General features: G+C 57.0%; 1 long non-coding RNA gene across 1 annotated transcript; it reads right to left on the bottom strand.

Annotated features, from left to right (window-relative positions):
* Nucleotides 1-23: 23 nt before the first annotated feature.
* LOC139036718 (uncharacterized) lies at nt 24-19358 on the bottom strand. Its single transcript, XR_011489543.1, has 3 exons — nt 18853-19358; nt 14672-14840; nt 24-782 (listed from the first exon to the last, which is right to left on the bottom strand). It is a non-coding gene; the product is annotated as an uncharacterized lncRNA (long non-coding RNA).
* Between the last annotated feature and the right edge of the window lie 40 nt (nt 19359-19398).

Below are 19398 nucleotides of genomic sequence, written 5' to 3'. Positions count from 1 at the left end.
TACCCTCCCCATTTCTCGTGCTATCTTTTCAATGTTTTAGGACTTTTAGAATGGACTGGCTTGGGCTGCTTCTGAAACTAAACTTGCAATTGTCCCCCAAGTCTGGCAGGGCCGGTGATCTGGAGGCAGGTTCCTCTCTCCTCCGCTGGTGGGCACCTTGGGACGCACTAGGACGATTGCACCCTGGGGGCTTGGACAGTGTCCTCCACTTGTCACCAGGCAGCCCCTGTCCTGTGGGCTCCTGGGCAAGCCCAGCTCCCACTCCAGGGGTCCCACCAGCAGCAGCACCTGTGGCCCTAACCCTAACTCCCACAGGGCTTGGTGGGGTCACCGTGTGCTCACACTGACCCTTGTGCTGGGGTCACACTCGCCCCGTCTTGCAGTCCCCTTGGCCAGCCCCTCCCCCCAGCATGGGTGTGTGCAGCCTTTGGGGGTCTGGCTGCCCTGGGGAGGGCACCTGAGGGAGGGGGCTCCTTGAACAGCCACCCCAGGTATGCTGTGGATGAAGTGCGACTCAGCACTACCGAGGCCAGCAATGAGGTTTTCGATTGTGTCTTTTTCTTTTCTTCAGAAAAAGGAAGCAACAAACTCTTCAGAGGTTGCAGCCATCCCCAGCCTGGCACTGGCCTTGCCACCCTGGTTCACGTACAGCTACTAGACCCTGCGGCACCTGCAGGGCCGTGGGGGTGGGAGGGTCCGCTGCCAGGAGTCTCCTGTCATCCACGATGGGTCACAAGCTGGAGGTCACAGGAACGGGATGGCTGCTCTTCACTTAGGCAGGCCTGTGGGAGTGAGATGAGGGGTGGGCAAGGTCAGAGATGAGGAAGAAAGGTGCTGCCATATGGACAAAACCCAAGAAGGGGAGCGTGTCCTGGCCTTGGGCGGAGTGGGGGAGGGGCTGGACTTCAGCCAGGCCTGCCCTGGATTGGATTGGGCTCCCCGTCCAGGCAGCTGGGGGCCTTATCCCTGCAGAGCTGACTTTGGCTGCAGACACCTCATTCAGTTTGAGCCAGGGGGCTGGGAGTGAGGTGAGAGGCTCACCCTGGGTTCTCCTGGCCACCCCAGCTCCACGGCTGGAGGAAAACCCCAAAAGCCTGTCCAGCCTGGCCAGCTCTCCCAGCCTGTGTACCCTGGGTCATCGACTCCCACATATGCTGCCCTGGCCCGGGGGCCTGAGCTGGGTCTCTACCCCATCATGGGACCTGAACACCTGCTGCCTCTGATGGTCCTTGGCTGACATGGGGCCTCACTTACAGGGTAGAAGGGCTGGGGGCTGCCAAGAGGGCCAGGGTGCCCAGGGGATGGTTGCATGCGTGGCCCTGAAGGGGAAGCTTGTCTCCATGGGCCTGGGGAGGACAGAGGAGGCACAGCTTTAGGAAGGGGGCTATCAGCCGCCTCTTCTGACTCCACTTTGAGGATTCCATGTGGGACAGGGCCCGTGGCAAAGGCCATTTCAGAGGAGGGAGGCCAACAGTGCAGGCACCCCCACTAGAGGCCTGGGGGCTGCAGGGCTGTGGACATAGCGTTACAAGAGGGAAGAAGTCTGATCCTCTGAAAAGGGCAAACACTACATATTTCCTGCCACAGGAGACTTCCCCAGTGGTCCAGTGGTTAAGAATCCACCCTGTAACACAGGGGACGCGGGTTCAATCCCTGGTGGGAGAGCTAAGATCCAACATGCCCTGGAGCAATTAAGCTGTGCACCACAACTGCTGAGCCCGCGCACAGAAGATCCTGCATGAGGACACAAAGACCCCTCGTGCCGCAGCTCAGACCCGACGCAACCAAATACATAAATTTCCTGCCACAGGGAGACCCAGGAAAATCAGCAGGACATTCTCCTTGGCAGGGACCTCTCAGTGTCCCCTCAGCCTCTTTACCCCACACTCAGCCCAGAGTCAGCCTGGAGCAGATCTCAGGAAAGTGGGGGATGGACAAATAGATGGATGATGGATGGACAGACAGACAGATGGCTGGTGAGGTCTCCCCCAGGAGAGAAGCCTGGCAGCTGTGCACTCTGGGGTGGCCAGGCCAGCGGGCAGGTTCTGCAGCCGTACTTACAGGATGCCTGCTTGCACTAGAGGTTGGAAGGCTTTTCATTGATGTGGTAGAGAGGAAATGGGTCAAATCCACTAATGAAACCAACTGAAACAAACCAAGACCCAAATAAAACAACCCAAATGATGGACAGGATGGCACAGCAGAGCTCCCGAGTGCAAACACTCAGGTGATGACACAGCAGCAGTAGCGGCCCAGACTGGAGGGTAGGGGGCGGGTTTCCCACTAGGCAAAGGGTTTCATAGGACACTGGCCTCTCAGCAGGGGGCTGCCCCTTGCTCTGCTGGGCTCCCCCAGTCCTGGTGCCTCAAAGCTGTGACTGCACTGTGCGTGGGCGACCAAGGCCCGCTGGGCAAAGCTGAACCCCAGGGCTGGCTCCCGACCTAAAACATTTTAATGTAACCAATACAGGAAGCCCCTTCTGCTTCCTCCCAGTTGACTGTGGGGTGAGTGATGGTTTGGGGCCACCGGACACCATGGGGCAGTCTGGTCCCTGGAGCAAATCTGGTTTCAGAGGACACTCTGCCCGCCCACTCTATGGCCACCTGACCTCTAGGGACAGAGGCTCTGAATTGTGCTTCAGATCTAGAGAAGTTTCTGCCCACAGGAGCCCTGGGCCCCCTGGGTGCACCCAGCCCCTCTCATCCTGGCGAGACCCCATCAGAGCCTGGGGTGGTCAGGTCAGCGAGAACACCTGAATGTTCATGCTGCAAATCAGAGGAAAGTTGAGAGCATTCTCAGATGGGGGATGTGCCTGTGCTTCTCAAATTTGTCCCACCAGCACTGGGGCCTGAAATGGGGCCAGCTGCCCACTGCAAGGGGGAGAGAGAGGGCTTTTCCTCTGCCGGTCAGAGCTCAGCCTTCTGCCTGCAACAGCTGTAGGGACTGCGGGGCCAGCCCTGCAGTACAGGAACCCTCAGACCATGGGAGCTTGAGGTGTGCTGACCCCTGGTCCGCACAGCCCAGGACCTCCCCATCTCTGCGTAAGCCAGCCAGGACTTGGGGACCCATTTAAGAGGCCAGCTCTCTGTGGCCAGCCTGCAGCTTCTCTTCTCCCCCTGGCGGGGCCAGCAGGTTGGTAATGGGATTCTGCAGGAGGCTGGAGGTCACACACTTGCAGCTGTCCTCCTCCTTGGTGATCACACTGACCATGTGGCAGGCACAGATGAAGCCCACAGGCTGAAAGACATGGGGAGGTCCCTCAGACTGAAGCCCTGGGAGATGCATTCACATCTTCATGGGACATGGACCTCAGCATGTCCTAACCATGTGGCCACTGCCTGCTGGCCTCCTCATCTATAACTCTGAACAAGCAGGGTGATCTGCCAGCCTCCTCAGCTCTGGAGTTCCAGATGGTGTCCACTCCCCAGTGGAGCCTGCACATGCATCCCTGTGGGCAAGGGCTGAGAGGGGCGAGGGCAGTCAGTGGATGAGTGAGTCAGGAAGGTGATCAAGCCCCTGCTTGAATGAGGCGTAAGATGCAGAGAGATGCTCTGGGAGGCACATGGCCACAGCTAGGATGTCCCCTGAGCTGATACCCCATTACAGCCAGGCCATCCTCCCTGGGGCCTCTCAATGTAAGCAGACAATGACTGGATTTCTTCCCCTGGGAAGCCACAGTAGAGAAGCTTCAAGTCAGCCAAGTTCACAGTCTGCACAACAGCACAGGGGAGACAGACTGAGGACTTGGTGCAACAGGCAATTCTGGGCAGAGTGGGTGGGGCAGGCTGCTGCCCTGCAGGTGGTGAGGGCTTGGCAGGACACAAGTTCATCAGCTGGGCTCCTCAAAGGATCCTCAGACTTCAGGGCAAAGAGGGCAGACCTGTGTTCAATCCCCACACACCCCTGGGCACCAGGGCCACTGCAGGAGACAGGGCTCCAGCTAAGATAGGACAAGGCCAGCACCACCCAAGCCTGGGCAATGGTAAGCATGCGGTGGGGAGGGGACGAGTTCCGCCACGCCTGGTGTATATCTGTCTTGCTGGTACCTTGACTGATCAGGGGAACAAGCAGAAAGGAAGTTTCAGAGAGGGTGGTGGGGTCTGTCTATGGGACAATCACAGCGGGGGCTGGGGGGAGGGACATGAAGGCAGCCAGCAGTACAGCTTTAGGAGCAAGGGCCACAGGAAGGAGAGGCTGCCTTCTAGCATCAGTGGCGAGACCTCAGGGAGTAGCTTAACCTTTGTGTCTTATCTCTTCATGCAATACAGCCCAACAGCTTCCCTCGATGCCCCATGTACCTCAAAGGAGGAGCTGGAGCTCAAAGGACTCAGAAGCGCATCCTCCCAGACGGCAGGCCAGGGGTGTCTGCTGTGTCTATCTGCTTGCCATCAAAAGGCAAACCTAGCTGCCATTCCCAACAGCCTCGCCCGAGAGCTGGCCAAGGTGCTGAAAACCTCGTCACTGCAGCCCTGCTCCTCCTCGGCGGGCAGGCGGGGCACTAGGGGAGGCCACCCTGTCTTCCACATGTCTGCCCTCCCAATGCCCCTCCTGTCCCACCTCGGGATCCTGCCCAGCTCCTCCATGGGGCTCTTGGACCTGCCATCCTCGCCCCCCAGCACCGGCCAACTGTGCAGTCAAGGGTTTGTGTCTCCTGGATCCTCAAGAGCAAACGGCAGAGCACTGACTGGTATTTGGAGACTGGCATTTTGCTGAAGACCCTCTGTATAGCACAGGGAACTCCACTCAGCACTGTGTAATAACCTACTCAGGAAAAGAATCTGGAAAAGAAAGGACACACCTATGTGTATAACTGAACCATTCTGCTGGACACCATAAACCAACGCAACATTGTACATCAACTATGTGTGTGCGTACTAACTCACTTCAGCCATGTCTGACCCTTTGTGACACTATGGACTATAACCCACCCGCCTCCTCTGTCCATGGGATTCTCCAGGCTATACATCAACATAAAATTAAATTTTAAAAAGGAGGCTTCCCTGGTGACTCAGTGGTAAAGAATTCACCTGCCAATGCAGGAGACATGAGCTTGAACCCTGGTCTGGGAAGATCCCCCTGAGGGAGGGGCAGCTCCGTGTCCTTGGGGCAGCATCCAGGTGTCCCAAATGTTGATTCCCTGCAGGTCCTGGGAGAGCAGGAGGAGAGAGAGCTCTGGACGCTCAAGAGGCACCCAAACTGTCCTGTTTTCTCTGCCAGGGAAGGCCCTAGACTTGGAATTCAGTTTCCAATGTCAGCTGCTGGTGCAGAGCATCCATGTTGTAAACCCAGCATCCACCCAGACACTCTGCTCTTGACCCACTGTGTGAACCAGGGAGTCAGGAGCCTTCAAGTCTGACCAGCGACCTCTGGTGGCCACACCTGTTCTGCCTCGAGCCCTGGAGTCAGCTCAGATTGCCTGGCACTGGCTCAGCGTGCTCCCGGCCCTTCCCATCAAATCGCTTCCCTGGGGCTGCGGACAAAATACCCCATACTCAATTACCTTTGATTTTCAGAAACACAGTAAAACTGTTTTTATTATAAGTATGTCCCAAACATAGCATGGAACACGCTTACACTAAAACTTGCTGTTTATCTAAAATTCAACTTTAACTGGGCATTATGTATTTTTATTTGGAGAATCCACACTACTACTCTCAACACTGCAGGAGGAGAAAACAGCCGGTATTCAGGCCAGGTTGGGGTTTCCCTGCTACCCCTGGCTCCAGGACTCACCATCGGGCATGGAAACAGAGTCTCTGACTTGGAGGAGCTCATTGGGAAGCTCTCAGGGCTCCTCACCTGTCATGCTGCCTAGGGGGCAGGGAGAGGGGTGCAGAATCCTTCATCTCAATGCCCCTAGTGGAGGGTTCCATATGCCTGCCTGGCCCCGCAGCATCCTCAGAAGCTTCAGATTCTGTCTCCTCGGCTCATCCTCATGCCAACCCTGGGGTCAGAGTTGGTCCTGAGCCCACTTCACAGAGCGGGTGGCCCAGGCCACAGAGGATGGGGTGGTGGTGTGGTTCCTTAACCTCTCAGCAGGGATGGGGTGAGGAGGGGCTTCCTGCCCTGGCAGAGGCCATGGTGCACGCCCCCTCATCTTCCCTCCCCCATGCTTACTGCCAGCAAGGTCTGCAGGGCGCTGTGCAGGGCCTCTGTGTGGCCATGCTCCAGGATGGCTGTCTGTCCAGAGGACACAGGCCAGTCGCTGTTTCCTCGTGCATACAGCCCAGGCCATGTTCACACCACCAGGACCGCTGCCAGGAGAGGTTGAGGTCAGGAGGTCACTGACCTCCTGAGGAGAGGAGGTGGGACTGACTGGATGAGTGCCAGGGACACTACCAGCCTGCCCCCCCACAGCAGTGCAGATGGGCTCCCTGAGCAGGGCAAGGGGTTTGCTGTTGGGGACAGGGGCACCAAGGCCCTCCCAGCCTTTTCCTGCAGGGAAGGCCTTACTGTGCTTGCCATGGACCCTAGCTTACATCCTCTCCTGCAGGAAGACCTCGCTGCCTAGGACACACTCATGCTGTGCACTGGGCCCCTCCTTCAAATCTCTGGCCAATGCTGCCATTTCAGGTATGTTGGAACTAATATCTGTCCCCCCCCCCCCACTGCTGTCCAGGTGTGGTCCCACGAAGCAGGGGCCATCTGCTCCACTGCCTACCATGCTGCCTGCCCCATTCCTGGCTCTTAAGACCCCTCTGAGCTTTGGGCAAGGACAAAACACAGCACTTCATGTGATGTGCTCCAATGAGCTGCATGGGCAGGATTTGCTCACATGGATACTCCCAGCAGAGCACAGCTTAGAAGGGTTGTCCCCCAGCCCGTAAAGGGATCAGGGGCTTTATCAGTACTTGAAGGAGCAGTCCAGAGGGTGGGCAGGAGGATGGCATCCTGTCTGTCTTACCACCCGGGTGGTGTTCCCACCTGCATCCCTCTGAAAAGGCTAGTCTCTCTGCTCCTGCTCCCCAGCCTTGGCTCTCCTTCCAGGTGCTGCCCAGGCTCCCAGGCCCCCTCCTCCAGAAAGCCTTCCCTGGTGCACCTCCCAGCTGGAGACCACCTGCCCACCAATACCCACAATCCCTCATCCATCCATCAGATCACTGGTCTTTCTCCAAACCTTTACTGAGTCGCTGCTGTGGGCCAGGACTGCTCAGGGTGCAGGGGATACAACCATAAGCAGACCTAGCCACTGCCTCCACGAGGGAAACGGGCAATAAACAAGCAAACATGCCCAGAGCCCCTGGAACCGGCCAAGACCCCTCTATTTGCACGAGTTTCCTAAAACTTCACTCACCTTTGAGAGGTCCCCACATCCAAGTAGATGCAGATAATCAAGACATTCCAGGCCATCCAGGTGGCTGCCCACACTGCCTACTGCTGAGACAGGGGAGGACAGGTGTGGGGTGAGCTCAGCTCTTCAGGGCGGGAGCTTGATTTTGCACCATGCCCTTGGAGAACGAAGCCTCTGCAGGGTAGGGGGCTCTGCTTCCTGAGTCTGAAGACCAGGGTGCTCCATTTGGAGGAGGGCCTCCTCCGGCCCACCAGGGACAGGTCCCACACTGTGCTGATGGGGTGACAGGGCTCCTGCTCCCTTGGGGGTAGGGGGTGCTCCCAGGAGATGGGAATAGTTGGTTGGGGGAGACAGCATGGAGCACAGTTTCTGAGCTCAGTGTCCTGGCCCAGGGGTGCCTGTGGCCCATCCCACGTAGACCAATAATCAGCGAGAGCATGTGTGGCCTGAACTCCAGAGCACCCCCAAAATCCACCCCAAAGATCACCAAGAGCTGCCTGCAGGGGGAGGGCTGCCCGTTGGCACCCAGTTTTACTGAGACCCAGCCCTGGCCCACTGTACCATACCGCTCAGCCTGGTCTGTGCCGCTGCGCCGAGCTGAGTACCTGCCACAAGGACTGTGGTCAAGAAGCCTGGGAGCCCGCACCTGGGCCTTTACAGTAGTGTTTGCTGCACATCCTGGCCCAGACCAATAATTCTGATCTACACTGAAGAAAAATGCTGCTCTGCTTGCAGCAAAACCTCCTGCACATCCTTTGAGCTTCTTCCGCAACAGGGAGGTGGGGGGAGGTGGGTACGGGAAGGTGGCAGGGCAGGGAAAGCGGTGCTGGAACATTGCGGGTTTCAATCCCACCCTGGTGCCCTGCAGCTCAGTTTCCCAGAAGCTTTCCTAAAGCCACAATTTCCATGTCAGAACTCAGAAGTTCAAGCTTCTAGCAGGTTTGTGCCTGTGGGTCTGTGCGGCTGAAATCCTGGCCTTTCCAGGTTTTCTAGTGGCTTCTAGGACAATATTGTCACTGAAGTCTCCCATGCTGGCCATCCCAGCCCACCTGCCTGCAGAAGGGCTGGAGCAGAGCCAACTCACCACCACAATGTAGTGAGGCCTGCACTGGATGGTGCCAAAGAGCCCCAGGATAACCATGATGATGTGGCCGAAGGTGGCCAAGATGGGTGCCCACTGATAGCCCAGGAAGTCAAACACCTGCAGCTCCAGCGCAGTAACCTAGGAGAAGGGCAGGTGCATGAGGGGCAGTAAACCCCTGGTGGCCCTGGACCCTCCTCCTGCCTGATAACCACTATCCAGCACCCACTGTGGTCTCAGCTCCTCGACAAAAATCTCCTGATGAGTCAAATGCACCCAGAAGCATCACCACTGGGGTGCTCCTCTTGAGCAAGTCCCCAGCCTCAGTTTCCTCACCTATATAATGAGAACACAGGGGCTGCTCTAAGTCAGGAGGCTGTCAGGCCAAACAGTGAACATGGGACAGAAAGTTCAAGTTCAAGTGGGACATTGAGCTCCTTGGGCCCCCAGATCAGCACCCTCTCTGTTTGCAGGGTTCTCTCACAGCTTGGGGGTGCTCTCCCCTTCCAGGGTGCTCCCACACTCCAGCACTGTGGGCACCAGCCTTGCAGACTCGGCTGATGGAGGACCAACACTAAGGAATAAGAGATACCTAAGAAACCTGCCCTTTTATATGCAGGGGAGATGGACCAGCTCCAAGCCTGGTCATGACTTCAGAAAGCATTCCCTCATTCATTCATTCATTCATTCACTCATCTTGTTTGTAGGCAGAGTTCATCGCCAGGAGAAAGTACGACTGAATCCACTGTACCCCGCAATTTCCCCACATGCCCACTGTGAACTCAGCACTCACTGCCAACAGGAGGGCTACAGAGACAAGTGCACCATCCCCACCCAGAGCAAGTGGGGCAGGGGCTGCTGGCTGGAGCCCTGGCATGGGGTGGACTCTGAAGGGTGGAGGAGAGAGGGGAGCCCTTCCCAGCAGGCAGCCTCGGGTGTTAGAGGGAGAAGCCAGTCCTCTCACAGCCGGGATGGACTGGACCTGGATGGGTTGAGGCAAGAGCAGCACAGCTGGGACAGAGGGGAGTGAGGAGGACAGGGTGGCGAGGGGCGATCTCCCTCACACATGGCCCCAACACTAATGGATGGAGCCCAGCCAGGTAGGCCTGTGTGGATTGGCTCTGTGGTCACCAGGCCTGCTAGCCACAGAAGCCCCTACTGCAGCCAGGATGCTTGGCCCTCCCCCAACACTCCCACTCCTCTTCACTGCTCTCAGCCTGTGTCCTGGAGCCCTCGTGGAACCCCAGCCAGCCCCCAGGACACAGCTGCTATGGGTGCATCCTGGGCACTGGCCAGAGCAGTGACAGCTATTTCCAAGGGGTCTCTATTCCAAGTGTGTCCTGCGGGAGGCTGGGTTCTGCCCTAGGAGACAGCTAGAGTGGGGAGCAGGGAGGTAGGAACAGGCCACAAGCAGGGGATCACAACAGGCAGTTTCCAGGGGGAAGGTGTCTCTCAGCAGAGTGGCCGGGCAGGACCCCCATGGAGAGGCTCCAGAATGTTCTTCCCCTGCAGGAGGAAGCAGGCAGTAGGGCACAAAGTGGAGAACTTGTCAGTGAACTGGGCCAGTTTCAGGGTACATTTCAGGGTCTGATTGAGCAGATGTTAAGCCTTCTCCTCAGTCTGCTGGGTGCTGTCCAGGGAAGCCTGTTCCCTGCAGGGTGGGCACAGCAGCCCCCAGGCCTTTGGGGCACCCAGCTGCAAGAACACCCATGCCCTTAAGACAAAGTCTGAGCCCCTCATGTAGGTGGGGCAGCCTGGCCCTGCCATCCAGCCCCACTCTCACTTCATTGCTGCGTCCTGACACCCTGCACCTCTCAACTCCTAGAGCCGTGGTCCTGTCTCACTGCCCCGTTCTCCCAGCATGTGCATAGGGCTGACCTGGGCAGCAAGAGGGTCTGTCTGTCCATCTGTTGGCAGATACTGCCTGGAGCTAGGCCACCGCCGGGCCCTGAATGAGCCTTATTGGCGCCATCAGGACTCAGCTGACCCTAGTATGGCCCCCAATACCCAGAAGAGCCCCGCACATAGAAGCTCCTCAGTTACACAGATTAGAGGAAAAGAGAGACGAGTGTCTCAGGGCAGAGGTCCTGCCTCCCTGACCCAGCCTGACGGGGCAGCTGTGGGCAGGTGGACTTGAACCCCAAGCTGACAGCCTCCAAGGAGGATGGTCACATGGATTCTCTGCCACAGATGAGGGCAGGGACGGGTGGGTGGAAGGACTGCCATGAGGAGGCAAATATCAGAGGTGGTGAAAAAGGAGCAGGGAGATGGGGGAGGGGAAGCAAGAACACCCTACATTGGTGGGACTTTCCTTGGGGCAGGAAAAAGAAACACTCACTCACATGCACACAAGAGCACACACAAACACACATATGCACACACGAGCACACATGTGCATGCACGAGCACGTATGTGCACACACACACAAGCACACCTATGCACACATGAGCACACATGTGCACATGAGTGCTCACGCACACACACAAGCATGCACGAGCACACAAGCATGCACACAGCCCTCAGGGCAGAGCTGGCCAACAGCACCTGTTCTAGACACAGAATGAGCCCCAGTCTGAGCACAGGCCTCCCCTTGGTGTCCAGAAGCCTTGACCAATGGGCAGAATACCCGCCCTGCCTGAGCTCCTCCAGGTACCATGCACGGAGCAAGGAGGCAAAGTGAGGATGCTCCAAATGCCCTCTCCATCCCGCCCCTGACCCAGTCAGCTGTGCAGCCCTGCTGAGGGCTCCCTAAGTCTGAGGGGTGGTCCCCAGGGTCTGCTCACCAAAGAGAGACCCCACAGCTGGCAGGGTGGCCAGCGCAGGTGGGGCTGGTGGGGCTGTCATTTTGTTTCCATGCCAAGGTACTGGAAGGCTCTGCATTCTGCAGCACCCCAGCAGCCCGCTCGCCTGTCCCAAACCCCTCCCTGGGCCCTGGCTCCTACAAAGCCTGGGGCACAGCCTGAGAAAAGGCTCCAGGGTGTTCCTCAGGCTCAGAGCCCACAAAGGTCAAGCTATTCTCCAGGGAGAAGGTTCTGAAATGCTCAGGCCTTTGTCCTGAAGTTGGGTAACAAGAAAACTCACGCCTGTCAGAAAGAGAAAAGAAAGCCAAGGACTCAGTCCACGGTTTCTCCCTCTGCTCCCCCTTCCAACACACACAGTGACCCGAGCGGTGGACCATGTCAAACCTCTTCCTACTCCGCTGCCCCTTCCACTCAGCAGAGCAGGGACAGGGGCATGGCTGGGACAAAAGGCCTTCTGCAGCTGTCTACTGCTCTTAGCTGTGGCCACTGGCCAAGTGGGGAGGCAGCTCTGTCCTGGCACTAGGACTTGCCTGGCTGAGACTAAAGAGTCTGCAAGAAGCCCCATCCAGGGAAACCCTGTTCCCCTCAAGCCTAGACAGCCTTCCCCCACTCCCCACCCAGCTGCAGCCACATCTCCAGAGGCCTGTGGGGTGCCCATCTGTGCACCATCCACCGAAAGATAATGAGTGCCGTGGTTGTTCTAAGGCCTGAGGTGGCTCCCTGCTGCTGGCGGAACAGTCCCTGGGCCTCATGCCTTCTGTAGGCCTGAGCTCTCACCTGGCCTTATGTGTCCAGAAAAATCTCTGCAGATCGCCCACCTACTTCCTCGATACCAATAGCCCCAGCCCCACGATTCCACAGCACTAAGCCTGCCCCAGAGGAAGCTCCAGGAATCCCTTCCTGCCCCCAGGCGGACCTGTGTATCTCGGCCTCCTGCCAGCCCTGCCCTCAGGCAAAGGACCAGACCCCCATCTCTGCACCATGATGGGTCTTCCCATCTCTGCACAGTGAGGAGGACTTCCTACTCACAGCCTCTTTGAAGCAAGACCCTTCCTCCTCCACAGCCCTCCAGCTCCAGAGAAAGTACCCTGCAAGCTGAGCTAGGAGCGCACCCAGAGACCTCGACAAAGCAGCATTTCCCTTTTAAGACCAGAGACCCGGAGGCCCACCTTCATCTCCTCCCCAGCCCAGTGGCCTCCACCTTCCTTTAGGCCCTTCCTCCTGGGCAGCAGGAGCTCTAGGAAGCTCCAAGGGCAGAACTAAAGGAGGAGAAACTTGGAAAGAGGACTGCCCAAGTCCTCTGACAAAGCTTGGAATTCAAAGAGCCCGGCTAACCCCAGACACAAAAGACATGGAAGTGCAGCCCTGCAAGGGAGCTCCAACCCTCTTCTCCACTCCCCGAATCTTCAGGTCAGGACAAAGGGCAGAGGCGCCCTCCTCCAGCTTGGGACCGCCAAGGGCGGGCAGAGCGGGTCTCAAATACCCCCTCCACAGACAGGCCAACATATTGATAGATACTCCCAAACTCACCTGAACCCTGGCCCCCAGGGGCTGTCAGATCTCAGAAGAGGGACTCCGCGGCTCACTCATTGCCTAGTGCTGGCTTCACACACACCCTTGCATATGTTCCTTGTGCGCACACTCGGGGCCACACACATCTTCGGACACTCGTGGACACCGCGCGCAGCGGCGCCCCTTCCCAGCTCAGGACTTAAAGATCCCGGGCCGGGCGCTCTGGCCTAGAGGCTTTAGTTCTGCTCCAGCCACTTTCAGCAGCTCCCAGCACCTGTGCGGCCGCTTAGGACCCCTCTCTGCACCTCGCGGCCGCCCCGCACCGCGCCCCCAGCCCGGCCCCGGAGCGCACACACTGCGCGCCGGGTCGCACGGAGGGGCCTTCGGGGTCGCGCATTGGGCGCTGGCTTCCCACTCCCCTCCCTCGGGCGGCGGGGAACTAAGGCAACAGAAGAGCGTGGGCCCTGCCCAGACGGGAGCCCGCAGAGAGACTGCTGCGGACCCAGTGGGCAGGGCTGAGAGCCGGGGGCGGCGTCCGGATCCCCTGTGCGCCGGGATTGCCGGGGACGGGTCGCCACACACCAGCTGGAAAGTACAGAGGAAGATGAGAGCGCAGCGGCCAGAGCAGCGGCCCACGGTACCGGCCCTACACTGGTGCACCAGGAACCCCCGGCACCCCGGACTTCCTACCCTCTGTCCGCCTCCCCCTCCCTGCAGCTCCTCACATTCCCAACTCAGCCCCGCCCACGGGCCATCCCCTGACCCCTCCCTCCAATCCCCGACCCCTCCCCGCACTCGTGACCTTCGCAGGCCAGGTCCCACCCCAAAGCCCCCACCTGCCCTCTGTCCAGCCCCGCCAGGCAGCCAGGGTCCCCCAGCCCAGCCCCGTCTCTTCGAATAACAGCTGTGCTACGTCTCCGTCTCTAACTCGGACTCTGGGGTTTCTCACCAGCTAGGGCCGGGGCGTGGGATCCCCTTCTTAAAGGGGCGATGGCGCGGCTTCTCAGGCAGCCTGGAGTTGGAGGAGCCCTGCGGTGGCTCCAGGACAGACCTGGCACTGCTGCCAACCCACCCCCCAGTGTCCAGGATATTCCGCCCCCACCACCCCACACCTCCTGAGCTTGCCCCCAGGCCCTCGCGGGACCCAATCAACCAGCCTCCTTCCTAATGGGGCCCCAGGCACCCTCAATCGCTGAGGCTTCCTGGACCAGGTCAAGTGCTCAGAAGTCCCCCTCCTGGGAGTGAGGGCCTAGGAGGAAGGTGGGGGGGGGGCCAGCCTATTGGAGTTCACCTTCCCAGGCACCGTGGGGGGCCTGCAGGCCATGCTAGGATCAGGCTGGAGTGGGAGGGAGACCCTGGGTTGCAGGCAGGTTCCTGTGCTAACTGGAGGGAGGACTAGAGGAGGACCCCCAGGTCACAGGTGTGGAGGTGGGACTGAGCAAGGGGGAAGGCAGATGGTGGGAGGGAGGCAGTTAAGGTAGGGGCCAGAGGTGTGGGCACAGCTGGGTTGGGACTTCTCCCTGGTCACAGGGAGCCTCTGGGTTCTCTATCAGTGTGAGCCATGGTCAAGTGTGCCTCATGCTGGGAGGTGACATGAGGCCCTGGTTAGACCCCGGGGAGGAGCAGGACCGGAAAGGAGTGGCTGTATGGGTGGGAGAGGGAAGGGTCATACTAGGTGAGGGGCAGCTCAGCACGTGGCACTTCAGTCCACCTGAAACCCTTCTTCCCTCCCGCCTTCAGGCTGAGTCCCTGCCTCTCTGGACAGACAAGTTGCCCTTCAACCTACACTGGTTTCCTCCTTCCTTCCAGTAGCAATTCTCCTCCCCATCTCTCTAACCCCACGCCAAAGAGAAGAGGAGGCGGACAGAGCCCCACCCAGGCATCTCCAGTGTTTGTGCCAAGCTGGCTGGGCTCAGGCTGGGCCCCGGGGACACAGAAGGGAGCCATGAAATCCCCACCTCAACTTTGGCCACAGGGAGAGCTCACCTGACCCCCAGGGAACATTGTGGGCTGTAAAGCAGGTGTAGACTGCTTGCTCCCCACTCCTCAGACTTCTGTTGAGCCCTTGCAGTCCTCGGAACTGCCTCCCTCTGGGGCTCCAGGGCTGAAGCTTGGGTCTTAGATGCCGCAGGTCAGCACATTCCATCCCTTTGGCCTGTTGTTGGTTCAGAAGTGGACATGTGACCCAAGTGACTGAATCTTGGGCTTTTGACTGGGATGTGAACCACAAAGCTTACAGCATTAGGAGCTGCATATTGGGGACCTTCAGATGAAAATGGAACAGCAGAGCAAACACACAGAGAGAAACCTGGTTCTTAGTGATGCCGTTGAGCTGCTGGATCAAACCTTATCCAAAAGCCAGATTACCACTGGGCTTTTCACCACATGAGCCAATAGCATCCTTTTGTTGTTTAAGCCATGTGGGGCTGTATCTAACTAGAATTTAGACAGATTCTTGACTAATATAGGCATGGGAGGGGCTAAGGCAAGGGGTATGTGGGTCTTCCTGTCATAGATCAGGAACCTGAGCCCTCAGGTCTGCAATCTGAGAAGCTGGCCCTGTCTCAACACATTCTTGGCTATGACTCCTTAGCCTGAGTAACCAAGTGTCCTCTGGCACAACTGCAAGTTCCTGGGTGTTTTAGGATGAAGACAACTCAGGTTCAGAAGCAGCTGTGCTCTGCAGTGATGCATGGTCTTGAGAATCAGCAGGGCCACATTCCGACTTCTTTCCACCTCCTTTTTATCCCAGGGCACAGTTCTTCCCTGTGCATCTTTCAGAGCCAGTGGCAGGGGTAAGATAGGCCAGGTTGACCAGGCCTTTCTTCACGTGGGGCCAAGTCCATCCATGCAGCAGGCCAGAGGCTGGGAGTGTGACAGCCCCGGTCTGAGCCAGTCCCATGCCTGTCTCTCAGATGAAGGATGGAGCCACTTCAGGGAGGCACTGGCTGTGTAAAGTGGTCAATGGAGGATAGAAACAGGCAGAGCACAGAAACCAGACTGGTGTCCACTGGCCAGTGAGCATGCGCCCAGCTCCACCATCATTATGAAAATGAAAATCAAAGCAGCAGTGACAACACATATGTTCACAGTGTGGCAAAGATGAGCTGCCGATGACACTCAGCCAGGAGGTGTCGTACTTAAGAAACGGGTGCAGTGGCATCAGGGTATTTGGTACAACGGCTCTGCAAACAATCTGGTCGAATCCAGCAGAGCTGACCCAGCACTCACACAGTGAGAGTTGACACCACGTGGGCATTGCACAGGCCCATACCTGAGGGGGCTTACGGTAACTTTGTAGGTGGACTGTGGGCTTGGGCTGGCCCTTGCCTCGCGGAACCATTTACTCTGAGGTTTTCATTCTGCTGCTCTTGTGTTCCCTTCAATTTATTCACATCGAGAACTTCAGGAGCCCTGCGGAGGAAACCACTAAGATGATCATGTTATTCTGACTGGAGGTGGTTCTGAAAGAAAAACAAATTACCTATGTGTTTTAGATGGGGCAGTAAAACACCTTCAGTTTGCAGTTCCATGTTCTGCGCCATTCACCAAGTCATACCCGGATTTATCCTCTGTCACTTGGTCATTGTGCCAGCCTTGAGACGGCAGAGAGAGAGGCAGGGGCACCACAGCTGCTGCAATGTGGCAGGCTTCCCTGTCCTTGGAGGGCCCTCCCTCTGCTCTTGGCCCTGGGGCCCCAGGCCCCCCAGTGGTGGAGTGGGGATTGACTTTTAGCTTTATGGTCGGAAAACTGAACATCTAGCCTCTGCTCGGTGTTTACTCTTTGTTGTTGTTGTTGCTCAGTTGCTCAGTCGTGTCCGACTCTTGCGACCCCATGGACTGCGGCATGCCAGGCTTCCCTGTCCTTCACTATCTCTTAGAGTTTGCTCAAACTCATGTCCATTGAGTCAGTGATGTCATCCAACCATCTCATCCTCTGTTGCCTGCTTCTCCTCCTGCCCTCAATCTTTCCCAGCATCAGGATCTTTTCCACTCAGTCAGGTCTTCACGTCAGGTGGCCAAAGGATTGGAGCTTCAGCATCAGTCCTTCCAATGAATATTCAGGGTTGATTCCCTTAGAATTGACTGGTTTGATCTCCTGGCTGCCCAAGGGACTCTCCAACACCCAATCTGAAAGTATCAATTCTTCTGCTGTGCCCCTTCTAGGACCACTTTCCCTTTTCCTCTCCTACCTTTCAACATCCTTCATATCTCCTCCTCCAGGAAGCTCTTGTAAGGAATCCAGCACAGGGCTCTTGCTCCCTGAAGCCCGGGGTCTCGTGCTGAAATCTACACTGCCTCACGTTGCCCCTGTGTAGACTCTACGGGTGCCCTGTCCACGTCACCTCAGCCCTCTTGTTTCTGCGCATGCCAGCAGTTTCTCTCTGTGAGACCTGCTGGCTCCATCCTGAGGGCTTCCCCTGCCTGCAGGACATGCTCATGCTAAGCTGGGCACAGGGTGGGCTGGACTGGCCAGGAAGCCCAGGTAAACCTCAGGGCAACTTTCAACCAGCAGTGGAGGGAATTACAAATGAGATATAATTCAGAGTACCTTCAGACGCTGGAGCCCTCACACTGCTGCTGGGGCATGAGATGGTGGCCCCATTTTGGAAGACTGATTCACAATTTCTTATGAAATTCAATACACACCTCCCCTATCACCCAACAACTTTCAGTCAGTTCAGTTCAGTAGCTCAGTCGTGTCCGACTCTTTGCGACCCCATGAATTGCAGCACGCCAGGCCTCTGTCCATCACAAACTCCCGGAGTCTACTCAAACTCATGCCCATCGAGTCAGTGATGCCATCCAGCCATCTCATCCTCTGTTGTCCCCTTCTCCTGCTGCCCCCAATCCCTCCCAGCATCAGGGTCTTCTCCAATGAGTCAACTCTTCACATGAGGTGGCCAACAACTTTACATCTAGGTAACTGTGCAAACAAAATGTTAAGATACATCCACCAAAAGGCTTGTGTGTGAATTTCAGGGCAGCTTTATCCACGATAGTCAAAACACAGAAATGACTCCATTGTCCAGTATGTGACTGGATAAATGAGATATGTTCATTGAATGGAATAGTATTCAGCAATAAAAGGAATGAAGAGCTGAAATATTAAGTGAAAGAAACCATTTAAAAGAGTACTTATTGAATGATTCTGCTTATGCAAAGTTCTAGGACAGGCAAACTAAGAAACAGGGATAAAAATAAGAACAGTAGTTGCCTGTAAAGGAAATGTTCTATGGTGGAGGTTACACTGGGGTATGCATTTCTCAAAACCTGTTGAGTGTAAATCACTGAACGTAAATTTTACCTCAGTAAAAATGTTCATACTGTGCTTAGTCGCTCGGTCTTATCAGACTCTGCGAGTCTGTAGCCCGGCAGGCTCCTCTGTCTATGGGGATTCTCCAGGCAAGAATACTGGAGTGGTTGCCATGCCCTATTCCAGGGGATCTTCCCAACCCAGGGATGGAACCCAACGCAAGGTCTCTTGCATTGCAGGCAGATTCTTTACCATCTGAGCCACCAGGGAAGCTGAAGAATACTGGAGTGGGTAGCCTGTCCCTTCTCCAGGGGATCTTCCTGACCCAGGTATCGAAATGGGGTCTCCTGCATTGCAGGCAGATTCTTTACCAGCTGAGCTACCAGGCAACTGGATCGCTCCAAAAGTTACACAGATCAATGCAGAGTGTGTGGATACACAGAAAAGCACAAAGTAAAAACAAAACCAAACATCACTTGCAGTTACACTCCCCAGAGAGAGATCACCAGTCTGGACAGTTCTCTTCCTACAGTCATAGTTCCCATACTTGGGGCCCTACTATTCACACTGCTTTGTAGCCTGCTAGCAACATCTCCCGGAGAAGACAATGGCACCCCACTCCAGTACTCTTGCCTGGAAAACCCCATGGATGGAGGAGCCTGGTAGGCTGCAGTCCATGGGGTCGCTAAGAGTCGGACAGGACTGAGCGACTTCACTTTCACTTTTCACTTTCATGCGCTGGAGACGGAAATGGCAACCCACTCCAGTGTTTCTGCCTGGAGAATCCCAGGGACGGGGGAGCCTGGTGGGCTGCCATCTATGGAGTCGCACAGAGTCGGACACGACTGAAGTGACTTAGCAGCAGCAACATCTCCAGCTGTTCTCCACATCCACCCCCACCCTTCTCTACCTCAGATTACACCTGTGGGCTTGGCCAGTAGGAGAGGCAAAATCGGGAGACCAGAGAAGCCGGTATTCACTTCTGTATCTTTTCCTACTGGATCACCTTGGGCTGGCCATGCCCACAACCAGAGATGACAGCTCCTCTGGGGCCGCGGCGTCGAGAACAACACTGTCCTTCCAGAGTCGGAACCTCTCCCATCCACTTGGAGCCTGATGACGTCACAGCTCTGCTGCTCCAGCACTGGGTTCCCGCAGAATTCCTGCAGTGCCCTAAATGTGCTCACACACTTCTAATCAGCCCCCTTGTTAAGTAAACGCCCATGAATCATCCTAATTTGAGCAGGCCATCTTTATCCCGTCCGAATCCTGACGGGGCAGCGCCGGTGAGCGTGACTGTCGGTCCCCAGGACGCCGCGATCCCCACTGGACCATCAGCTCTGGCACAGCAGCCCAGAGGAGAACGCGTCCCTATAGCGACGGAGGAGGGTCGCGCTTCCGGCCCAGTTGGCAGGGCGGAAGTCCCGCCCCCGCCGGCCCGCCCCCGGCTTCCCGT

Source organism: Odocoileus virginianus, chromosome 9 (genome assembly GCF_023699985.2).
Source record: "Odocoileus virginianus isolate 20LAN1187 ecotype Illinois chromosome 9, Ovbor_1.2, whole genome shotgun sequence".
In the NCBI taxonomy this organism is placed as follows: domain Eukaryota; kingdom Metazoa; phylum Chordata; class Mammalia; order Artiodactyla; family Cervidae; genus Odocoileus; species Odocoileus virginianus.
The sequence above is the reverse complement of the archived record's forward strand: the minus strand, read 5'-3'. Positions and strand labels throughout refer to the sequence as shown.